At 44.0% G+C, this 12,879-nt stretch overlaps 3 non-coding genes across 3 annotated transcripts; all 3 read left to right on the top strand.

The window, feature by feature from the left end:
• The first annotated feature begins 313 nt into the window (after positions 1–313).
• trnag-ccc lies at positions 314–384 on the top strand. Its single transcript has one exon. It is a non-coding gene; the product is annotated as a tRNA-Gly (tRNA).
• Positions 385–8,454: 8,070 nt separating this feature from the next.
• On the top strand, positions 8,455–8,525 carry trnag-ccc. Its single transcript has one exon. It is a non-coding gene; the product is annotated as a tRNA-Gly (tRNA).
• A 1,436-nt stretch (positions 8,526–9,961) lies between these two features.
• trnag-gcc lies at positions 9,962–10,032 on the top strand. The gene has a single exon. It is a non-coding gene; the product is annotated as a tRNA-Gly (tRNA).
• Positions 10,033–12,879: the final 2,847 nt, after the last annotated feature.

Raw genomic sequence — 12,879 nt, 5'->3', positions numbered from 1 at the left:
ATTCCAGGTCAGTTCTTCACTAGTCATCAGGAGCTTGACCAAATTGTACAATAAGTTTACTCTTAGTGAGCTCGGAGACATCTTTCAGGCCAATATGCAGGCATTGGTGGTTCAGTGGTAGAATTCTCGCCTCCGTGTGGAAGCCCTGGATTCGATTCCCGCCAATGCGCATCCAGCTTTTAATATGCTTTTTTGGCAAATGCCTTCAGCTGGCAAGCTTTTCGTTTCATGTCAGGTCTTCATTAACTTTACAAAATTGTACAATAAGTTTACTCTTAGCGAGCTCGGAGATATCTTTCGGGTTATTCAGCGGGCATTGGTGGTTCAGTGGTAGAATTCTCGCCTCCCACGCGGGAGCCCCGGGTTCGATTCCCGGCCAATGCACATCCAGCTTTTAATAGGCTTTTTTGGCAAATGCCTTCAGCTGGCAAGCTTTTCATTCCAGGTCAGTTCTTCACTAGTCATCAGGAGCTTGACCAAATTGTACAATAAGTTTACTCTTAGTGAGCTCGGAGACATCTTTCAGGCCAATATGCAGGCATTGGTGGTTCAGTGGTAGAATTCTCGCCTCCCGTGTGGAAGCCCTGGATTCGATTCCCGGCCAATGCACATCCAGCTTTTATTAGGCTTTTTTGGCAAATGCCTTCAGCTGGGAAGCTTTTCATTTCATGTCAGTTCTTCACTAGTCTTCACTAACTTTACAAAATTGTACAATAAGTTTACTCTTAGCAAGTTAGGAGACATCTTTCAGTTAATCTGCGGGCATTGGTAGTTCAGTGGTAGAATTCTCGCCTCCCACACGGGAAGCCGGGGTTCGATTCCTGGTCAATGCGCATCCAGCTTTTAATATGCTTTTTTGGCAAATGCCTTTGTAAGGATGTAAAAAAAATTATGTAACACTGATACAATGAACGGTTTGATATGTCAAAAGATGATCTGTGTTTAAAATACTATTTTATTTACATTACAATATGCAGTGTTTGCTTGTTTGCATTTCACTTTCTTTTGCTGTAAGCTTAATGATCTCTCTGTGATCGATTGCTAATGCCTCGTTCAGCCTGTGTGCGGCGCGTGCAGCTCACGTTCGTCCATTACAACATTGGACGTGACTGAAGCTACATCGTGTCCGTGTTTTATTTTCATATTTCCTCTTATACAGAGGCGTAACATTTGGAGGCACCGCTGGGATTGGTGTGCAGCATGGTCCAGCGTCTACAACAGATGTACCCAGCCGTCACACATCCCTTTTAAACAACCCAGAACATCAGAAAGCAGCTGGCGAACCAGCGACAGTGGTATTCCGATTGTCTTGGGCAGCCTGCATGTGATCTGAGGTATTTCTGCATACCAGGAGAGCTGCTACGACTACCTAAAGATTGAAAGGTACCACTTCACTGCTAGTATATACACACACTCAGTTGGGAAGATGGAGTCGACAGGGTTAGAGGAGTTACAGCTTGAGGTGATAAGGGCGCTGTGTCTGTTGCCGCGAGAAGGTTTGGTGGAGCTGTGTGACTATCTAATCATTGCGGGAGCAGAGGTCGAACATGCTACCAACAAGGGTCGAACTGCTCTCATCACGCTAATTTCAAACCACATACAGAGAGGAGAGCTAGACGAGCGTGAGGATAAAGGTATGGCTGACTTACTCCATCTTCAAGACAAAATTTCTGAGATCCAGATAGCTGCTAAAGCTGGAACATCAAAACAAGTAGGCGAGCAACAGGATGGGGAGGAAAAAAAAATATTGGAGGGAATTAAGGCCTTGCAGCTTCAGTTGACAAAGGTACAGAAACAGAATGAGAACCATAACCCAGAGACAAAAGAAATTAAAAACATTACCCCAACCAGACATTCACCACAGAGTGTAGTTCACAGTCCTGCACTTCACCCATGGCAAAAGGACTTTAAGATAGCTGGACAAATCGGTGAGCCTGGTCAGAAAGACAAACTGACTTTCTCAAGTTTAGCACGTCAAATTGAACATGGCTTAAGTAAAGGGTTTCCCGAACTGGAGATAGTAGATGCAGTGATAAGAGCGATATCTCCAGGCATGCAACTCCGCAGTTATTTAGAAGGCAAAACCAACCTGACCTTACCCACACTGCGGCGAATACTACGATGTCATTATCAGGAGAAGAGTGCAACCGACCTTTATAAGCAGTTGACCTCAGAGGTGCAGGGTATCAAAGAAACCCCACAGAACTTCTTTATTCGCACTTTCGACCTGAGACAAAAAATCTTGTTCGCTTCACAGGAATCTGAGTCAGGTCTCCAGTATGACCCTGGGTTAGTGCAGAAGATGTTTCTTCACACTGTGTTGACTGGCCTGCAGAACGACAACATCAGGCGGGATCTTCAGCCTTATTTGGAGCAAGCTGACATCTCTGATGAACTGTTGCTTGAGCGAGTGAATACAGCATGTGCTTATGAGACCGAGAGGCAGAACAAGAAAAAACTGTCAGGACAGCAAAGACCTGTTACCATCCATTCAGTCCAGTCCAGCGATGCTCCGGCTGAAAAGAATGAAAATCCACAAACTCAACAAAAGTCTAAGGTTTCCCCAGCTGTTCTTTCCCAGCTTGAGGAGATTAAATCTGAAATGGCTCTGTTGAAAGATCTTAAAGCTGAAGTGTCTCAAATTAGGGAATCCATGCACCAGCCCCAGCACATGCCTAGACAACCACCGCCAGCAGAGGGGGGCGATGGCTCACCAGGACTGCAATTTACAGCTCAGCAGATACAGGGCCCGGCACAGGGATACTGGTTTACTGCGGGCCCCAGACACCGAGGAGGAACTGCTCAGTATCAGCAAAGGTTTGCCCCACAGCCCAGCTTCCCCCTATCAGATCGCAGCCAAAGGAGAAAATGTTTTGGGTGTCAACAAAGTGGAGTCGAGGATTATTGCACACACTGTTACAGGTGTGGCAGTAGCGAGCACTTTCTGGCTGGTTGTCGAGCAAGGGGACGGAGACAGTTTGGAGATGAGTCTTTAAATGGGGGAAGGTCACTCGCACGGGACAGGAGTGACCAGTAATGCAGTAAGGTCCCAGCAAGGTATGAATTTGGGACAGGGGGGTGAAAGACTAATTCTGAAGCAAGGTGTATCCTGTAAGAAAATGCTTTACTGTTCTACGCCATGTCAAGTTAATAATGGGACAACACACAAGAGAGAATGTCAAGCACTCTCATGTATGACTACAAACACCACTCCAAAGTGGAAAAAGGGGGCTAAAAGGGCGCCATTGGTAGGGGGAAAACACATGGTTGATTGCTTCATCCAAGGCCAAAGGGTTCAGGCTTTGTGGGACTCGGGCTCCCAAGTGACCATAATTGATGAGCTATGGAAAGAAACACACCTGCCAGACACAAAACTAAGAGACATATTAGAAATTCTGGATATAACACAGACTTTTGACATACAGGCAGCAAATGGGGAGAGCATGCCATACACGGGTTGGGTCGAGGTAACTTTTAGATTAGCTTCAGGGGCTGCATCCAACACAGAAGTTATTGTTCCCACACTTGTATTGAAGGGCGGTAAGCTTGTTCAACCCATCATTGGGTCTAATGTGATCAAGATTATCATAGACAGTGAACTGAAACAGTCAAACACCACTGACAGGGAAGGGCTAAGTAGAACAGTAAGGGCAGCCTTCCCAGGGCAAGCAACAGCTTTTGTAAAGCAGGTAGCTGCTGTTGTAGAGCAAGTTAGCACCCCACCAGTGGATGAGTATATAGTCAAAACAAAAAGGGAGAGGATCAACATACCAAAACGCACATCAGTCAGAGTTGAATGTTATGTAAACATGGATTCCCCACATAAAGACAACATACTTCTCTTCGAGCCAGATGTAAACCCCCGCTGGACAGAGGGACTCGAACTATGTGACATGCTCGTGAAAGTCAATAAGGGCAGCAAAAAACCCTCTATTACTTTAAGTGTGCAGAATATTACAGATCATGACATGATGTTAGCAGGGAAAACTGTAATGGGGACTGTCCAGCAGGTCCAAGCAGCCTACCCGGCCTCCATACTAGAGGGGTCCCGCCCCCACCTTCAGCCACAACAAATCACATCAGAACTGATAACACTCAGGCTACAGGCAGTGTGTGGGATCCACCTGTGGACCTGGACCACCTCAGTGAGCCAGAACGCGAAGTAGTTAATAAGATGTTACGAGAGGAGTGTGCCTCCTTTTCAAGAACGGATGATGATATTGGTTGTATAGAAAAACTTCAACTCAGCATCTCCCTGAAAGACACCGAGCCTGTCGCAAAAGCATACCTCTCTGTGCCCAAGCCACTTTACAGGGAAATGAAGGACTACTTGAATGACCTCATCGCTCAGGGGTGGGTGGAGAAGTCTAACTCACCATACGCATCACCAGTCGTGTGTGTTCGAAAAAAGGATGGGAGTCTCCGACTGTGTATAGACTTTCGTGAAGTGAACAGAAAGACCCTCCCTGACCGCCAGCCTATCCCCCGAGTGCAAGACATAATGGATGGCCTAGGAGGAAACTCATGGTTCTCTCTTTTGGACCAAGGAAAAGCGTACCATCAAGGCTTTATGTCGAAGGAGAGTAGACCCATAACTGCTTTCGTCACACCATGGGGTCTCTATGAGTGGATTAGAATTCCCTTTGGCCTGATGAATGCTCCAGCCGCCTTTCAGCGCTGTATGGAAGAATGTTTGGAGGGGCTGAGGGATGAGATCTGTATCCCATATCTAGACGACACCCTGGTCTTCAGTAGAACCTTCGAGGATCATGTTGAGAATGTGAGGACAGTGCTACAGCGGCTACGGCAGCACGGGATAAAGTTGAAACCAAGTAAGTGTGAAGTGTTCAAGCGTGAGGTCCGCTACTTGGGGCGCATTGTGTCCGCTGAGGGCAGTAAGATGGACCCAGCTGATACTGTGGCTGTTAGGGCCTTAAAGGAAAAGAGGCCACGGACTGTGGGAGAATTGAGAGCAGTCATGGGGCTACTGAGCTATTACAGACAGTATATTAGGGACTTCTCCTGCTTGGCCAACCCTCTTTATGCCCTGATGGAATTAGACCCTGGCCTAGATAAACAGAAGGACCAGAATGCCAGAACAAAAAGAGTGAAAGGAAAGTTTAAAGGGACACCATCACACAAGCCAATAACATGGACTGAAAAACATCAGAACATATTGGAGGGATTGATTGACTGTCTGGTTGAGCCGCCAATACTTGGATTTCCAGACTTCGACAAATCGTTCATCCTACACACAGACGCTTCACAACAAGGCCTGGGTGCGGTGCTATACCAAGAGCAAGAGGGGAAGCTTCGTGTAATCGCCTATGCATCTCGCACACTGACCAAAGCAGAAAAAAACTACCATCTGCATTCAGGGAAACTTGAATTTCTGGCTTTGAAGTGGGCCGTTACAGAGCGCTTTCGAGACTACTTAATCAGCTCATCGTGCACTGTATATACAGACAACAACCCACTCACCTACGTGCTATCAACGGCCAAGCTGAACGCAACAGGACAGAGATGGGTTGCTGAATTAGCAGACTTCGACATAACAATAAAATACCGCCCAGGCAGAGAGAACTGTGATGCTGACGGCCTTTCAAGAATGCCCTGCGACATAGAGACAATGATTGACGAATGTTCAGAGGAAATGTCCTCCCCTTCAGTGCAAACAACAGTACAAGCTGTGGAAATGAATGTTTCACACACTGTTTGGTCTATTATGGCTACTGGGTGTACGGAAACAGATGAAGACATGCCTACGCCCCTTTCAAGAGCAGCCCTCTGTCAAGCTCAAAAAGAGGATAAAGATATTGGCCCCATCATCGCCTGCAAACAGTCAAATGAAAGACCGGTAGGGAAGCAGTTAAAATCATTCGGTGCACAGAGCAGGTGTCTCCTCCGTGACTGGGAGAAACTCAGCTTTGACGGAGATGGGATACTTCATAGAAAGACTGCAACCAAGACACAACTTGTTCTCCCTGAAATATACAAGTCAACAGTTATGAGACAGCTCCACAATAACATGGGACACCAAGGTGTGGAACGCACAACATCACTTGTTCGGGACCGCTTCTTCTGGCCACACATGCAGAGAGAGATTGAACACTATGTCACTCAAAACTGTACCTGCCTTAAACAGAAAAAACCCTGTCGAGAAACAAGAGCTCCACTCACACCGATTGTCACCACTCAGCCATTCGAGCTTGTATCCATTGACTTTCTACACCTAGACAAGTGTAAAGGTGGATATGAATACATATTGGTAATCGTAGATCATTACACACGCTTTGCACAAGCCTACCCCACCACATCGAAATCGGCAAAAACTGTAGCTGATAAGATATTTAATGATTATGCGCTGAAGTTTGGGTTTCCCCTGAGGATCCATCACGATCAGGGAGGGGAATTCGAGAACCAATTGTTTGCGCAACTGAAGAAGAACTGTGGAGTGATGGGCTCAAGAACAACACCGTACCACCCACAAGGCAACGGGCAGGTGGAGCGCCTGAACAGGACACTACTGCAAATGTTGAGAACACTCACCGAGAGGCAGAAGTCAGATTGGAGAGAGTCGTTGCCCAAGCTTATCTACGCATACAACAGCACTCGATGTGAAGTCACAGGTTTCTCCCCCTTCTACCTCCTATTTGGAAGATCACCAAGATTACCTGTGGATTTATTATTTGGCTTGACACCAGAGGCTGGAACGGCTGATCATCAGGAGTATATGAGAAGGTGGAAAGAACAGATGCAAGAGGCTTATGAGATCACAACGGCAAATGCAAAAAAATGTGCTGAAAAGAGTAAGAGAAATTACGACAGCAAAGTGAGGAGTTCTGTATTGCACGAGGGTGACCGGGTTCTTGTCAGGAATTTGACACCCAGGGGCGGAACAGGGAAGCTCCGAAATCACTGGGAGGATTGCATTCACAAAGTTATCCGTCAGGTGGGAAAAGACATGCCCGTATATGAAGTAATATCAGAACAAGGCAAAGCGAGAGGACGTAGGATACTGCATCGTAACCTGCTGTTACCGTGTGACCATTTGCCACTGGAAATACAACTGAAACCAGCTAAAGCAAAAAGACAAATCACAGCATCTACCCGCAAAGGAACTGAGCAGCAACACCAAGCGGCAGATGTTGAGGATAGTGATGAAGATGACTATGGATACTATCCGCCCAGGGATCAGCCTTTTTATGGGATACAGCCCGAAGTAGACACAGATAGTCGGGATGCTGACAAGGAAGCTGAACAGCTCTCACAGGATGCTGGGCCCCAGCAACAGGACATTTGCCAGCTGGAACAGGATAGTGGAGATACACTGACAGAGTGGGACACATCAGGACAACAGGAGATTATTGCTCAAGAGGAAACTGTTTTGGAGGATAGACCGTCCATAGTGCAGTCACCTGAACAACTATATCAGCGGCCAGTCAGGAAGAGACGGCCTCCAAGAGTCTTCACATATGACCAGTTGGGCAATCCTGGTTGTTATAGTACCAGGTTAACAAGTAAAACTATGCAGTGGTACCCACCAACACCTTATAGAGCCATGCAAGCGGCAAGTGCATGGGTGACTCCAGTACAGCACTTTGGCTACCAGCCTGTTGTGGTACCAGGGTACTGAGTGTGAAACATACTTACCAATACACATACACTATACACTCATTGATGGACTGTTTAACAATCTGAGTGTTAACATACTTACCCATACGCATACACTATACACTCATTGATGGACTGTTTAACAATCTGAGTGTTAACATACCCATACGCATACACTATACACTCATTGCTGGACTGTTTAATAATCTGAGTGTAACATACTTACCCATGTGAGCATAAACTGAGGGACAAGCTGAGAGCTAACGTGTGCACTATAAACACTATCCTGGACCTTTGAATAACCTGAGTGCTCGTATAAGAACTGTTACAAAGGTAATCAGGTAATATCATATGTACTGTTTAATTGCCTTCATCATTACCCATCTTTTAGTTGGGATGTCGAGGACGACATCTGTGTTGAAGGGGAGTATGTAAGGATGTAAAAAAAATGATGTAACACTGATACAATGAACGGTTTGATATGTCAAAAGATGATCTGTGTTTAAAATACTATTTTATTTACATTACAATATGCAGTGTTTGCTTGTTTGCATTTCACTTTCTTTTGCTGTAAGCTTAATGATCTCTCTGTGATCGATTGCTAATGCCTCGTTCAGCCTGTGTGCGGCGCGTGCAGCTCACGTTCGTCCATTACAACATTGGACGTGACTGAAGCTACATCGTGTCCGTGTTTTATTTTCATATTTCCTCTTATACAGAGGCGTAACACCTTCAGCTGGCAAGCTTTTCGTTTCATGTCAGGTCTTCATTAACTTTACAAAATTGTACAATAAGTTTACTCTTAGCGAGCTCGGAGATATCTTTCGGGCTAATCAGCGGGCATTGGTGGTTCAGTGGTAGAATTCTCGCCTCCCACGCGGGAGCCCCGGGTTCGATTCCCGGCCAGTGCACATCTAGCTTTTAATAGGCTTTTTTGGCAAATGCCTTCAGCTGGCAAGCGTTTCATTCCAGGTCAGTTCTTCACTAGTCATCAGGAGCTTGACCAAATTGTACAATAAGTTTACTCTTAGCAAGTTAGGAGACATCTTTCAGGTTAATCTGCAGGCATTGGTAGTTCAGTGGTAGAATTCTTGCCTCCCACACGGGAAGCCGGGGTTCGATTTGCGGCCAATGCGCATCCAGCTTTTAATAGGCTTTTTTGGCAAATGCCTTCAGCTGGCGAGCTTTTCATTCCATTTCAGTTCTTCACTAGTCATCAGGAGCTTGACCAAGTCGTACAATAAGTTTACTCTTAGCTAACTTGGAGACATCTTTCAATCTAACATGTAGACCTCGGTGGTTCAGTGGTAGAATTCTCGCCTCCCAAGTGGGAACCCTGGATTCGATTCCCGCCAATGCACGTCCGGCTTTTAATAGGCTTTTTTGGCAAATCCCTTCAGCTGGCAAGCTTTTCCGTTCATGTCAGGTCTTCGCTAACTTTACAAAATTGTGCAATAAGTTTACTCTTAGCGAGCTCGGAGACATCTTTCCGGCTAATCAGCAGGCATTGGTGGTTCAGTGGTAGAATTCTCGCCTCCCACGCGGGAGGCCGGGTTCGATTCCTGCCCAATGCACCTCCAGCTTTTAATAGGCTTTTTTGGCAAATGCCTTCAGCTGGGAATCTTTTCATTTCATGTCAGTTCTTCACTATTAATCACTAACTTTACAAAATTGTACAATAAGTTTACTCTTAACAAACGTGTAGACATCTTTCAATCTAACATGTAGACCTTGGAGGTTCAGTGGTAGAATTCTCACCTCCCACGTGGGAACCCTGGATTCGATTCCCGGCCAATGCATGTCCAGCTTTTAATAGGCTTTTTTGGCAAATGCCTTCAGCTGGCAAGCTTTTCCGTTCATGTCAGGTCTTCACTAACTTTACAAAATTGTACAATAAGTTTACTCTTAGCGAGCTCAGAGACATTTTTCCTGTTAACCAGCATGCATTGGTGGTTCAGTGGTAGAATTCTTGCCTCCCATGCGGGAGCCCCGGTTCGATTCCTGCCAATGCTTATCCAGCTTTTAATATGCTTTTTTGGCAAATGCCTTCAGCTGGCAAGCTTTTCATTCCAGGCCAGTTCTTCACTAGTCTACAGTACCTTGACCAAATCGTACAATAAGTTTACTCTTAGCGAACTCTAACACATGTTTCGGACCAATCTGCAGGCATTGGTGGTTTGGTGTTAGAATTTTTGCCTGCCACGCTGGAGTCCCGGGTTTGATTCCCGGCCAATGCACATCCAGCTTTTAATAGGCTTGTTGTTCATTAGTCTTCACTACGTTTACCAAATTGTACAACAAGTATATTCTTAGCAAGCTCTGAAACATCTATCAGGCTATTCTGTAGGCATTGGTGGTTCAGTGGTAGAATTCTCGCCTGCCACGCGGGAGGCCCGGGTTCGATTCCCGGCCAATGCACATCCAGCTTTTAATATGCTTTTTTGGCAAATGCCTTCAGCTGGCAAGCTTTTCATTCCAGGCCAGTTCTTTACTAGTCTTCAGTAACTTTACCAAATTGTACAACAAGTATACTCTTAGCAAGCTCTGAACCATCTTTCAAACCACTCTGCAGGCATTGGCGGTTCAGTGGTAGAATTCTCGCTTGCCACGCGGGAGGCCGGGGTTTGATTCCCGGCCAATGCATATCCAGCTTTTAATAGGCTTTTTTGGCAAATGCCTTCAGCTGGCAAGCTTTTCATTCCAAGTCAGTTCTTCACTAGTCTTCAGTAACTTTACCAAATTGTACAATAAGCTTACTCTTAACGAACTCGAAGACATCTTTCAGGCCCATGTGCCGCATTGGTGGTTAAGTGGTGTAACCCAGTGATTATTGGTACACACTGATTTATTATTGTTCTTGTATTTAAATAAGCTTGTATGAGAAGTGCCTTCAGCTGGCAAGCATTACATTCAATGTCAGTTCTTCCTTGTTCTTCAGTAATTTTGTCAAATGACACAATATGCTTACCCTTAATATTCTGCTTATCTAATCTGCATAAGTATATGTTTTGAATCTCAGCAACATAGTTTCATTGGTGGATTTTTCATGTGCAGTGCTGGACTGCTGGGTCAAATTGCTGGTCAACACAGTTCACTATTTCAATTGAACTCTTAGCGAAGCGCTTCCAACCATGATACTTTAACCTGATGATTACAAGTGCAAGGCTCTCCATTTTAAGTCCTAAGTCAGTTTGATTCCCAGCCAATGCACAGCTAAATTTTAAAGAGGCGTGTCTGGCAAATGCCTTCAGCTGGCAAGTTTTGCATTTCATGTCAGTTCTTCCATAATCTTCAGTAAATTTGGCAGATTGTACAGTAGACTTACTCTTAATGAGCTTGGAGACATCTGTCAGGCCCATGTGCATGCATTGGTCTTTAAGTGGTAGAATTCTCAACTGCCATAATTTTAAAGAGGCTTGTATGGCAAGTGCCTTCAGCTGGCAAGCTTTACATTCCATGTCAGTTATTCTTTGTTCTTCAGTAATTTTGCCAAATTTGCTAAAAATTAGCCAAACCTGAATGTAGGTTAGCAAGCTGGAAGAAGCTGGTATAAATTTACATCAACAATCAGTCATGGGGTGATGCTGGTGTGTTCACAGGAATCTATGAACTGCAAATTCTGCTTTTGGACGAATTGAATGCTGTTCAATTACACTGGAGGCTTTCACATAAGGTGCTCTTTGTCCATTTAACAGACTCACTTCAAGGTTACTAGATTGATTATTTTCATCCAGGTGTTGCAGGTAAGCATGTTGCTGCATAAGTATTTTAGTTTTAAAATCATTGTTCCCTATGAATAACTTTACCAATGCTAATTACAGTTTTGAGCTTATGCCACTGTTTGTATACATTGTACACTCTAATAATATGCTTTTATTAATCAGGACATGCCACCATCAGTGACATGTTCAGCTGACCATTCTGACACTAAATTATCATTTAGCTTGTACTTTAATTCTCAGTGTAAAGGTTTGGGAATTTTTAATAATTAAACTATAGTACATGTCAAGTCAAGTAGGCTCCATTGTCATTCCAACCATATACAGTCAGAGGTGGGAAGTAAAGAGATACAAATACTTCATTACTGTACTAAAGTAGATATTTCTGTTATCAGTACTTTACTCCACTATTTATTTTTCGTTTTACTTGCACTCATTAAATTTGTACACAAATATCTGTACTTTCTACTTCTTACATTTTCAAACCAGCCTCGTTACTTTTAGTATTATTTCTTCTCATTGAGCGCTGTTTCCAGCCTATTAACCAATCATTGTGCGGCTTTCACCATATCACTGGTGTGTTATTCCCTATCTATCAGACGTAGACGTAGGCATGCGGAGCAAACAATAAACAAAGCAACAAGAGGAAGAGTTAATGTAAATTCAGAGGGAGTCACCGATGTGAAAATAAATAAAACAAAGACATTCCTCAACACCCATGGCCATATATAAGGGAGATGTTCAAAATTATCGGTGTAAAAAAGTGTTGGCTTTCAATAATTCACCGTCAAATTTGAGAAAACACATACAGGTAATCTAACGTTTTATTGTTATATCTTTCTTGTTATAAACCATTTTAATGTTTAAGTTTTTTCCCTATAATTTTGTTTGTCTTTTATATAAGGAATGCTGCCACATGTTGTAATTTTTTTAAATAAGGATGTTCTTAATGTTCTTAATTTCTGTAGTATGTAGCTGTCATTTGAAATCTGAGGTTTATTCAGATAGTTTCTCTATGTTGTAGAAAAGAGATATATATATATATATATATATATATACACACACACACACAAAAGTATTGGGACACCTGACCTTTCCTGCTATATGTGGTTCTTTTCCAAACAAATCTGGAGGCACTCAATTCTACAAGATGTCTTTAGATGCGCTCTAATACAATTTTGCATTCTTTTGAACTTGGAAACCCAAAACCTGTTCCAGCATTGCGATGCCCCTGTGCACAAAGTGAGCTCCTTTAAGATCTGGTTTACATGCTTTAGAGAGGAAGATCTTGAGTGGCCTGCTATAGAGCTCTGATCTCATCCCTACTGGACACCTTTGGGATAAATTGGAACGCTGACTGCACTCCAGGCCTCCTCACCTACATCAGTACCTGCCTTTCGTAACACCCTTGTGGCTGATGAACACAAATATCCATAAGCACACTCCAAATATCTAGTGGAACAGTGGAGGGAATTATATGGGACTAAATGTTAAATTCAATGCTCAAAAATTACATATCGTACTTATGACCAGGTGACTCAATACT

The sequence above is a fragment of the Silurus meridionalis genome, chromosome 2 (genome assembly GCF_014805685.1).
Source record: "Silurus meridionalis isolate SWU-2019-XX chromosome 2, ASM1480568v1, whole genome shotgun sequence".
Lineage (NCBI taxonomy): Eukaryota > Metazoa > Chordata > Actinopteri > Siluriformes > Siluridae > Silurus > Silurus meridionalis.
Note: the sequence above shows the minus strand (reverse complement) of the source record. Positions and strands in the feature narration are given on the sequence as shown.